This window comes from Lepeophtheirus salmonis, chromosome 3 (genome assembly GCF_016086655.4).
Source record: "Lepeophtheirus salmonis chromosome 3, UVic_Lsal_1.4, whole genome shotgun sequence".
NCBI lineage: Eukaryota > Metazoa > Arthropoda > Copepoda > Siphonostomatoida > Caligidae > Lepeophtheirus > Lepeophtheirus salmonis.
The window spans coordinates 25258348-25271013 of record NC_052133.2 but is presented as its reverse complement, the minus strand read 5'-3'; the positions used below and the strand labels follow the sequence as shown (position 1 = coordinate 25271013).

Sequence of the window (12666 nt, the reverse complement as noted above, 5' to 3'; positions counted from 1 at the left end):
ATTATTATTTGAGACTTTATGAAAGTGATTTTAATTTTTATGAAGTAATGACTAAATTAAAAGTATTCTTGACTCAAAGTGGTTCTTTCAAAGATGGTTTGGACAACCCAGGAAGTTGATTTCTAGAATCTACTCTTTCAAGAAATAAGAAACGTTTGAAGTTCTTGTCACTAGTAGTCCTTGGATTACAATTTGGATTCAAGTCTATTAAAATTAATCCATCTAATAGTCAATGTTAATATTACGGGTATCCTGTATAAGTCTTTCTATTTACAAATTGGAGACAGCGACAGCGACTGTGATTTATTTATTGTCATTGGCATTGCTAACTTGCCATGTTCCTTCTTCAACCATAAATGTAATGAAGATTGAAGATCCATACTAAGATTAACTCGCTCATCCTCTTCCTAATTCCGTTTTTTAATTCGTATTTAAAATACGTTCTTCCTTTTTCTTTTACTAAGTGAGACACACACTTAAATTATTTTAATCATTAATTGATAAGCTTTATTGACTGTCGATGACACCTTAAAGGAAAATATTGGTCACTACTATTTTTTTAAGGCACATTCTTACTCGATATGCCACATCTTCGATATTTCTTTGTAGACAAATCTCCGAAATGTGTGGGAATATGGGACTCTTTCCAACAAAGAAGCAAATTGTTGTCTGATGAACTTTCTTTTCTTTTTTATGTGGTATTTTCTTGCTTTAAGAAATTTTTCTCTACGGTTGTTCCTACATGTGCTGGATGCTAAATATCCTTTAGATAATAGTAATTCCATTAAATGAATGATGGTAAATTAGTTGTCAAAAATGATTTTATGTCTCTTATTTGGTGGAAGTTTTGATTTCTCAATCAATTTTAAAACAACTTTTCCTCCAATCGAATTTTTGAAACATTCTTCTCACCACTTTCTGGTTCCTTACCCAGATACAAATCAAAAGAATGAAGATACCCACCGCTCGAACACATTGCCCAGAAAACAAATACTATGGGCACCTCGTATATATTGCTTGGCATAATGTTTTCCAAAACATGGGATCATACTTTCGTCAATATTTTTTTTTTCAAATTTAATTAGCAGTGCTAAGCCTACCAGCTAAAAATAACTAAAATTATAATATTTTATATACTTTTAACATACATTTATATTTTTGCAAATTGTTTTATGTACAAACGGCTGGAGCGTAGATATATGTACGTGAAAAGTTACTTTGGAAATCAATGTAAGAAGAAAACAATCAAAGCAAAAAAAATCTTTCATTGTTGTACCTTAGTATCTCCTAATTATGATTAAAATTAAAATGACAGATTTATTTCCTTTAAGTTGTAAAAAAAAATATAAAAATTATACATATACTTTTGATGGGAGACTTTTTCCTTCTGACATTTATTAGAAACTGACTTAAAAACTGAAGGAAAACATTAAAACAAAAGCAAAAAAACTTGTCAATTTCTTTTTTATAGTATAAAGACATATACAAAGGGGGAAAAATGTAATTATATTCACCGAAATTAATATTCCATCTTAAAAAAGTAAAACGTGGATATATCTACGCACCATCATTAAATAAACGCTATTTTCAACATTTTTGGCATAATTAAGGTGAAAAAATAGGTATTTTGAGTCAAAATGTCCCATTTTCAAACATCTTATACCATCTTAATGTTAAAGCTATGTGTCAAATATTGTTCTTATTAGTTTAAAGATCTTAATCTACAAAAAAAAAAAAAAAAAAAAAAAAAAAAATAGAGTGCAGCTTGACTTAATTTTTTCAAAAATACCCCAAATTCAAATGTATATACTGAAAAGCGTACATATCTCTGCTTTCTTTTTTCCAAAACCATTATCTTCCCCATGGAAATTAATGGTAGGGCTTCAATATCTAGGGTAATAAAATATTATTTATATATAAATACTTACCTAAATGAATGTGTTTCAAAACTCAATTATTATGTATTTTTCTTCTTTCTAATTGGTTACTCAGGACTAGTTTGTACTTGTTTATTTTTTCCAATAATTAATAAAAGAAAACATAATGTTGAGTGACGTTATCAGTTTTAGTTTTTGGACTGAACTGGTCCGGACCGAGACTGAACTTGACGGGACTGCAGTCTTCAATATTAAATAAGGATCGACACAACACAACTCATGACCTGATTTCATCCTATTTCTTAATATATGTGCGGCCTCATTAATAGAGATATTATTGTAAGTAATGATCAAACAGGGTTGTGCAATTTTTGCTAATAAAACACTGTAGAAAAAAGTGGCAGATGTATAATTCAATTCATTACTTCATATAATAAAGAGTACCTACTCTTTAAAATGTGGAATTTTTTTCCATCCAAGGATACTTGGCTTTAATTTTCCTTCTAAACAATGTTTAATTACTTCATTCCCATTAAGAATATTTACTATTATTAAGAAACCTAGAATCTTTCTCACGAAACTGCTTTAAGGTATTAAGTATTTTGCTGTAATCTGGGACATGTTTTATTGTATTATATAGGCGTCACATAATATGGATGTATAATCCGCTGATTTTTAATTTATGGATATCTAAAAACAAAACATTTTTTGTATTTACAACATGTCCGAAATTGAAGCTGAAGGAAACTTGTGGTTGAAATGCCCTTCTCATTGATATCAGCAGCGATTTGTATGTACATCAACAGATATTCAGTATAGCGGATTATAAGTAGCAATAAAGTTATGAAAATGTTGCTAAAAAACCTGACCAAGTAGGAAAGGCCATTTGTCATTATTTTATGGAAACAATACCCATTTATTGGATTCAAATAGTCAAATGTATACTACTTAAAAAAGGAGCCTGTGACTGGCTTGATATTGTAATTAAATAATTTCATAAAAACTGTAATTTATGAATTTGACAGGCCTTATTTTTTATGAATTTGACAGGCCTTATTTTTTATACAGGTATATGTAGTGTTGTGTCAGTCCATATTTTGGACTGAAGACTGCAGTCCCGTCCAGCTCAGTCCTGATTATCAGTCCTATAACTTATTAAGATCGATCCTTGATGACGTCACTTGACTTTATTTCTTTTTGTTAAAATCAGTTCTATTTTATCATTTTTGTCTATTTTACTCTTTATAGTAATAATTCAATTTCTCTCCCACCCAAAAAATATAAATAATAGGGCAGCTTTTAGTAACAATGGTATTAATTCAGTAATACCATATGTCTCACTCCTTTTTTCCTCCCGCTCTGAGACAAATCCCATCTCTAACTTTACTTTATAACTTCAGATGGTATTGGTGTAAAATCGTGAGGAGGTGTGAGGGAGACAAATGGTAATACTGAATTAAGAACATTGTTAATATCAACTGCCTGTTATATAATCTTTTTTTAGGGGTAGAAAAAGAATTCCTACTATAAAAAGGAGAGAGTATTACATTTAAAACAGTACAAGTGAAGCAACTACATTTAAAATTTAAATTCATATATATTTATTTTATTTATTATGGACTTCTACCATCAATATTATTTAAAGGATAAAAACATACAATCAATTAAATAAATTTCATAAAACATATATGTTTCGATATTGTATATATAGTATGGACTACATTTAAGTAATTAAGGTCAAATTTTATAATTTTTGTAAGTGAAGAGTTTTGTTCCGAAAACTGAAATGCATCCATTTCATCCCCTTCCACCCAGATAGAAAATAAATTATATTTTCTATTTAAAAAAAAAACTTAATTAATCGACAGCCGTCGAACCCATCCCCTGCATTTGCCCCTGGATACAGGGATATGTATAGAAAATATGACTTACTGCCGTGTTAAAAAAAAGAACCAAAAATTAACATTGTAAACCGAACAATTTTAAGAGTGTTTGGGGTTTTTCATTACCGTCAGTCACGGCTTCTTACAGCTAATCTAATAAAACGTTATGACAGCTAATCAAGAGATTTTTTTTTGAGATAAGAATCTCAAAAATTATTCAAAATGTCAGGGCTGCCATATTCATTTTTGGTTTATTTTCTATTATAAAATCTCTAGATATATATTATTATCTCTTTTATGAGTAGTTTTATTGTTACTTAAAATTTACTATTCATTGTTTGACTTCAATTTCTAGGAAACTACACAAGGTAAGTACATGGAAAAACAGTTTAATACAAATATGTGTACAACTTTAATGTATATTTTTACGTGTAATGATGATAATTAATAATTATTAAGCCCAGCTAGTTTTTTTTGAGTATTTCTTGGATATTTTGGATGCTAATCCTTTATTCCTTGAATTGATGTGGACAATTTACTTATTATACTCATTGAATTCAAATATTGAGTTTGATTTTTTTAAAAGAGCAAGGTTACTTAAGGAAACAAGACGGTGGAAATAATAATAAAATATTGGTAAGGGATGGGAATTTTATAAAGGACGGGAGAACAAAACTGTATTGTTTCTCTACATAAATCCCATCACTGACGATGATGTTAGGTAAAAGATGACCATAACACATTTTGAATTTTTGAAACCTATCGAAATTCGCGTGGATATATTTGTCGCCTCTTTAGAGTGACAAATCATTCTCTTTTGACAAGATATGAGTGCCTTCTTGTTACATTCTGTCCAAGGTGTTCCAGTATTTTTTTATGGCTATAAGACTATTCGAAAACTACCCCCCAACATTCTATCCCTTTACAATAAGGAGTATTTTTTTGTATTGTTGTAAAAATTCAAACAAACTATAAACTATTTGACAACAAAATTATTCTAATATTGTAAAAATAATAATAACACACCCTGTTGCCTAGATTTTGATAAGAATGGTGTAAAATGAGTGCTTTGTTACAGATAGGAGCAGCTTTTAAAGTGTTACAAATATATATATCTGCAGCAAAACACTCTTCAAATATATGTACATACAATTTGAATATTCGCAATTGTATTAAATAACCGGACTTAGATATTACTTATGCCATAAGATTTTGAAATCTGACTATGTACGTTTAACAATCATGTGAAACTATTAGAAATATATATCTTAGACTAGAAGCAGGTGTTGTAGTTATCCTCAAAAAAATAAAAAAAAAGATTTGGCTTGAGTGATTTTTTTAAAGGATTTAGTTTCTAAAAAAAAGTTCATTTGATGAAGGACAAAGAAAAACGGGCAAGCCATCATGATGTGGACACCCCTAAGAAGAGGTGGAAAATAGAAAAGTATGTACATTCTATGGCATAATAAGAATATAAATGTGATTTAATTTAAAAAACCAAAAAAAAAACCAACCACTTGTCTACTCTTAAAACTGTGTACCCCTTGTCAGGCTGTTTCATATTGTTTAGAAATCAAAATAGGACCACGGAAACCAATTCCTAAGTGGCGAGAGGGATCAACATAATCATTTTTCATTGCTTTTGCTTTTTCTCTCTCCAAAAGTATTATTTAGCTCCTTGCATTATTAAGATTAATTTAAAAAAAAACCTATTTCATAATTACTGCGACTTTTTATTTATATTTCCCTTAAATTCTTCGACACTTCTTTCGTCTTTAAAATACAATATACACTGTAGATAGACGAGAATTCTTCTTTCAGAGGTGTATATTAATACCACAAAACTCTACAAATGAATTTAAAAAAAACAACAGTTTTATAATCTCTAAACAGCGTTTTTTTATTGACAAAAATACTGTCCCTAGCCATACGTCATAACAGATGCATTCATCTAAGTATGAGGACTCGGTGTATTGAGCTACAAAAATTGAAAAAACATTTTTTTTCCATTCCCTCCATTTTTCTGAACGCATCATTTAAAATATTGGAACAAATATTGAAATATCTAAGATTTTTTTCCCGATAACGATACGATGTGGATATATCGGTTTTCCATTTTCCATCTGATATATCAGCTCAGGTCTTATTGTAGCATATACAAGGAGATTGTAGAATGTATACGTCTCATAAGGTCTTATTTAATTAATTGTAAGATCTTCCTTGGGCTCTAAAAAAAATTAGCAATAATAAAATATAAACATGGAATATTAGGACATTATGTATTCCTGTAATTTTGTAATCCTCTTCAGTCAATTGAATACATTCCATAGTAATTGGACCTTTACTATATGCAACGGCATTGGCATTGCTAACGTCGACCTCTTTAAGTACTCAACAGTAACAATTTGTCTTTCTTTCATTTCAAGCCATGATCCTTCACTTTACTTGATTTTTGTATGATTAGATATATTCTCTAGGAATTGTATTCAACATAACCTAATAACTAATTTATCTTTTGTTTATTGTAATCTTAAATGTGGAATTTTTATTAGCTTAAATTTTCATTTATATAGTTTTTTCTTTTCAAAATATGGGTCTAAATCGAAATTTTTCTCAAAAAACTTGATTTAAAAAAAAACAGAAGACTTTAAAGACCAAACATAATGTGATTGAAAATTTGAATGACCGTTTTCACGTTCCATTTCTTATATAACATTAATATATGTGGCTTTTAGCCAGCGTTCGAAAATGTTGTTACATAGTAGTAATCAATCAATAAATAAATATTTAAACTGAAGAAATCAATCAAAAACGATCTTCTTTTTTTTACAACAAATCTTTTTAAGTTTGTAATAACAGGTCGTGCGACATTGATGTACCACTAATCAAAGTGAGCAAACTTTTGTTCCTCCTGAGTCTCAATTAAGTCAGACGTGATAGATTACTTAAATACATTTATTAAGCACACAATCACAGATATTATTTATGAACTTGAGCTCAATTGCTCTCAATAACGGCCTTCAAGTGCCACTGAAGGTGGAGCACACTCTGGCAATGTGTTCCCTTATTATGAGTGTCCACTCCTTCTCCACGGAGGACTTCAGGTCGATGACATTGACATGTCATGATTTGCAGGTCTTGGACTCGACTTCCCACCAGATAGAGTAATGCAAAGTATTCGGATCGGATCTCTGGGGAGGCCAGAAGTTCTTGGGCCGAAACTCCATGTTATCTTCCATCCAGATTTGCACAACATTGGCTTAGTGGGCGGGTGCCCCATCCTGCTTGAAGACGTAGTACGCCTTGCCCAACTTTTTGTTGATCTTGAGGACCTACGGGAGTACATTTACCTAAGGGCTAGTCTTTAGTTTAAGCTATAAAATAAAGTAATGTAAAAAGATATGCAAAAAATATTATCTTACATATATGATCCTTAATTATCCATTTTCATTTAGGTTTATCTGGCGGCCAAAAATTCTGTAACAAAGTGTTATTAGCAGAGGAAACAAACTTACAAAATTTCTGCAGGGTTAGATTCTTAAATCACAAATTCGTGTTATCGATCATTGAAAAACATCCTAAATATTAAAGCACTCCCTATAACGCATCATTTTCCGTAATTTAGGCCTAATTGAGTTATATATTATTTTTATAAACACTGGATCCAGGGCTGTTGCTACGGAAGGGTGTGGGGGATATGTGACACCTTTTCATGGATTATTTTCAAATCTAAAGAAATGAGATATCAGTTTGAAATTTTTGTTACCTCGAGGTTACCTTTTTGCCTCTGTTTGTTTGTTTGTTAGTCACGAGGATTACGTCAAAAGTTACGAATCGATATGATCAAACTTGCTACGAAAATGAAATATGGGCATAGTAAGGGACAATTGAATTTTAAAAGGTCATTGTATCACAAAACGGTAAAAGTGCAAAATCGACCATAACTTTAGAACAAATTGAGGTACATAGCTCAATTTGATTTTAGGCATAGTTTACCGAGTGCCAATTTAAGTTGATTACTTATATTTGGGAAAAAATAGACATTTATTAAAAAAAAAAGAAGAAGGTTATTGTGTTGTAAAAAATGGAAATTTAGGTATTTTCTTATTTTATAATACATGTAAATTGTACATGTTATAGGAAATACTAGACTTTAACCAAATTTTTAATATCATGTTAGAAATATGTATACTTGTTCACATTATCAAATCAACTTTACGAGGAAGCGCAGTAATTATTAGCCATTTCGATATCTCAGCTATGACTATATTATACATATACAATATTCATATACATAAAAGTTTAAATGTATATTTTGTCTTCTCATACATAGAATACAATATCTGCAAATTTTTCAAATGATTTTACAAAAAAATACATATACAGTGATGTCGTTGTGCTTGAATCTTCGTTCCATTTCCTTTCTTCCTTGAGAAATAATATCTAGTTACGTACGTTGCTTCTCTAGAACCTCGAACATATCCTCTTAAACATTGTAAACCAAAAAAGAATATATAATTAAACTGCCCACGAATATTGGCCAATTCATACTTCATTTTAAAGGACTTATATAGGTATTTTCCCCTCAATCGTTTAAAACATAATTTATGAGGAATATAATCCAGACTTGCAACTGAATCCTTCTCTTAGCTTCAAAAGTTATTTCACCTTGTATACAAGGGTCTTGGCCATTGGCCTACAGAGCTGCAGTACGCTCACGTTTTATTTCTATTTTTGCTCGTAACATAGCTATGGAAACTTCAATTTCAACATGAAGCACCGTGTTTGAAGGCCTTGTTGTTATTCTTATTGATCAAGAAGGACTTTAATTGTTAAATTCAACAAAATCTATCATAAATTGCCTTTTAAAAGCATATGAGGAAAAAATACTTTTTGGGTTTTTAGCTTCATTGGGGTAAGACCCCAGATTCGAATAAAAGTGCAGCGAGTAGCATGTGTCAGCTTTCCTCTCGCGACTAAAGTTTCAAGGGCATATATCCTAATATATGGTCACAGCATGCAATTTAGTTTTGAATCCGTTAACAGAGCAATTTCCCAGACGTTATTAATTGCATCATTATTGAGGAAACACTATTTTGGTGTTCAATGATGATATTTTACTAGATAAAATGTACAAATTTTCAATAAATCTTGATGAAGCTACATCAACTGGCTTTAAGAATAATAAAAACAACAACATCTGCGTTGAATACTACATGATGGAAATGATAAATAGGGTTATTATAATTAATAATCAAAATAATATGTACTAAAAAAGGGCATTTTTCTAAAATATGTACTAAAAAAGCGCATTTTTCATCACATTAAAAAAACTCCTTCTTTTTTAAATCTTTGACTAACTATTCTTTATTAAATAACAAGGAATTGTGTACAATTTAACAAGAGCTAATTATATATAGATCATCCAATCAACGTTTAAAACAGTAACACAGAGTTCCTTATTCCATATGACACAAAAAGTTAAGTCTATACTACGGTTGTTTTATTTATCAGCTGTCAATTTCCTATTAATCGTCCCTTTATTAGTGTACTGAACATTGATTGGTTGAACTCGAATGAGCTAATGTTAAGCTATTATCAATTTCTAACTATAGAATAAAGAATAATGCATTGTAGACAAGAATTGACTTTCCACTAATTTTGATTTTTGGCCTTTTTCATTTCCCTTTTTGAAGAAAAGATTGAGAGTCATAGAAACAGTGGCAGCTCAAGAAGAAAAAAAAAAGTGTATATTCCGATATGAGTGGGATAATGCCCTGTATAAAAATCCTACAGATGTCCCTTTAATTTTGGTTGTTGATGTTTTCTTAACTTAATTTCTTTTTTTTAAATCAAATATATTATTGCTAATCAACATAGAGGAAGTACGTGATTAAAGAAGGGATTTGTGCTAAGAAGAAACTCAGTTTAACTTTTAGACAAAGAAAAACTCTTGATGTGTTTTTGTGGATTATATATAATTAGATGAAACTCATATAATATTATTAGAAAAAAATCCTGAATACGGACATATTATTATCTATGACCCATTTTCTTGTCAACTCCCTAAAAAACGTTGCATATTTTGCAAGGTTAGTTGATGCTAATTATAATTGTAGACATTTATTTGATTTTGTATTTTTTTAATGACTATTATTAATAGAATTTGGTGACACTAATGTGATTAAATGGCATTGCATGTGGATTGAAAGATGTCCAGAGGGTACATATCTGCTAAACATAATAAATATATAATTTTGTATCCATGTAATTCAAGCATCTAAGAATGTTAATGATTTCATCCATAGCTCGCATAATAATAACATAACACAACACAAAATTAGTTGTCGAAGAAAAAGAAGGAACATTTTCTTTGATGACTTCAAAGTCATTTTTTTGATTGTACTCAGGAGAAAAGGTTTTTCTACTTGGGAAAAAAATATTAGCCCAAAAATGGGAAATTCCATTAGACACTCAAGCTTTAAAACAAAGTGACGAAACGTAGCTATTAACTTAAGTAGATTCCTTGTCTTACTTATAATCCCGTAAAAGATGTCTCTTTGTGTGATACCACCGATGACGTCACTTTATAATTTCCCCTCATAACGTATGCAACTTTTTCTTCTGTTTTCAGAATTCACATTGTTAATTAAGTTAAAAGAGTGAATTCATATAGTTAGTTATAGAGTAATACGGAGGTATAGTTACCAGAAAAAAGTACCACTGCATTGATCATGTGGTCTTTGATTCATCGCTCGGCTTATAGTTTTGATACATGGACAATGAACAAGAGTATACACAAACTGTTCTTCTTGTCAGCTTAAATACCAATTGGACAAACATTCATTTATATTAAAGCGGCAAAATTTGTCTGTTGGTCTGTAGAGTACTCATTTGTGAGTCTGATCTTGATCTAAAACATAACCATGTAGCAAGGATCGTGTGTCACTAAAGGACACCATTTTGTATTAAAAAATAAAAATCAATATTAGCATTACTCCCTCAGTCAAGGGGTTTAAATCATTAGCACTGCCGGTGGGTATAAGAATAAAGAAAGGAAAATTCGTCAAATAATTTCTATTTATGATGTCATTTCGCCTCTTTTTTGTCTTACATACCGGCAGTTAATATTTTTTACTACTCAGGAGTATAACAGGGATTATGTACTTTAAAGTGCTCCTTTTCTTATTGGTTGTAAGTTGAGGCATGACTTGAAGAGGAAAAAGGGAATATTTAATAAACAGGATTTTAAAAAAAAGAAGATATTTGAAGAAATATTCTTACCAGAAAATAATTTTATGTTCTTTCCAAAGCTGTCATCCTTATACTTTTATTCTTGAAGAGAGAACGTTTAAATATGAAGTTATCGCGTGTACGTGAAAGACCAAGAACAACTTTGAGGAGTTATGAGTTGAAGTCCGTGTTGGAGTCGCAGTAGAATTGAGCATCGACATCGGATTGTATTTATTTTCTTCATCTCATAACCTCTCGCAGTTAATTTAGTACAACACTTCAACTTACTTGTCAGGGTGACCAAATTCACTTTTGATTTCTTTTTTTAACGGGTGTTTATTTAAATCTCTGTCAATTTAATTTCTCTAGAATAAACAGGCTGCCAACTAATATTATTTTAAACGCACCGGGATGCAGTTTTTATTTACGTCTCTATAGATTATAAAAGGCAAGTTATTCTCTCCTATAGCATATTCATCGGCCCCTAATAACTCTGAGCAACGCCGGTTACACCCGCTTGTAGTGAGGGTGGTCTGAAAAGTTTCTGACCTCAACGTGAAGATAGCAGCACTTGTACATAAAAACTAGTCACTAGCGTCTGTTGAGAGTTATTCGGCAAATTTGGACGCCCGGTTGTTATGTGACAGTCGTTTGAGTGTGTTGGTTTGATTGTTTTTGTGAAAATGGACAAATTGAGTATCGAGCTTGTATTAAATATTATAAAGTTTTATTACGCAATCAACGACAGCTGTAAGAAAAGTAAAGAAGTTTTGTATTTATCTCATGTCTCTAATTATATAAATGTCGGAGCAAAAGGAAAAAAGGCGATACACAGATTTGTACATTTATACAAAAACTACGTGTCCAAAATGGTAGGTCTCTTTGATGAGAGACCTGTCAACAGATGCTAAATAGATGTAGTAGCTAGCTTATATTTGCGAGTGCTCCTTCTTCATATTGAGGTCGGACACTTTCCAGACCACCCTCGTATTAATACAAATAATAGCAAATCATCACAGTCTGTTTAAAAATCATTAAAAAATATTAATATTTAAAGTTAGTAATAATAATTTCTCATGATATTAAATAATAGTGACAATATAAAACCTAGAAATATTTTTATTTAAGTTTGGATTTGCTGAAAAATAATAATAAATGCATTTCAAAGAATGTAATGCAATTAATTGTGAGGTATTTTGAGCCCTAATCATTTTTTACAATGATAATAGTATAATTAAAAAGAATAATAAAAAATCAGGAAGAAAAAAAAGGAAAAATGGTTGATCTTTAAATGTAAAGATTTGAATGCCATATTCTTATTATATACTAAGTAAGTAATTCGTATAGTTGTTTTCGAAACGCCAGTCACTTATTGATAAATAACTCAAACCCCTATCTAGTGTGCTTGAGCTGTAATAATTGGTTTTTGGGGTTGGGATATAGCATAAGCCCCCTTTATATAACCGCCGTCGTAGCTTGTCCCAGCTCAAAAGAGGAACCCATGAAAATTTCATCCTCCTAGTTTCAATGGTTTGAGAATGTATAAAGGACATCTATGCACACACACAATCTCTCTTTTATATATATATACTGATACGTAAATGTATTAGGGAGCACTATATGCAGTGCACCCGGTGACGTCTTTTCATACATTCATGAATTATATTTTACTG

At 30.6% G+C, this 12666-nt stretch overlaps 1 protein-coding gene across 2 annotated transcripts in view; it reads left to right on the top strand.

Annotated features, from left to right (window-relative positions):
- Positions 1-12666, top strand: part of LOC121114758 (85/88 kDa calcium-independent phospholipase A2) — a 103989-nt gene that overhangs the window by 4984 nt on the left and 86339 nt on the right. The window lies entirely within an intron of this gene.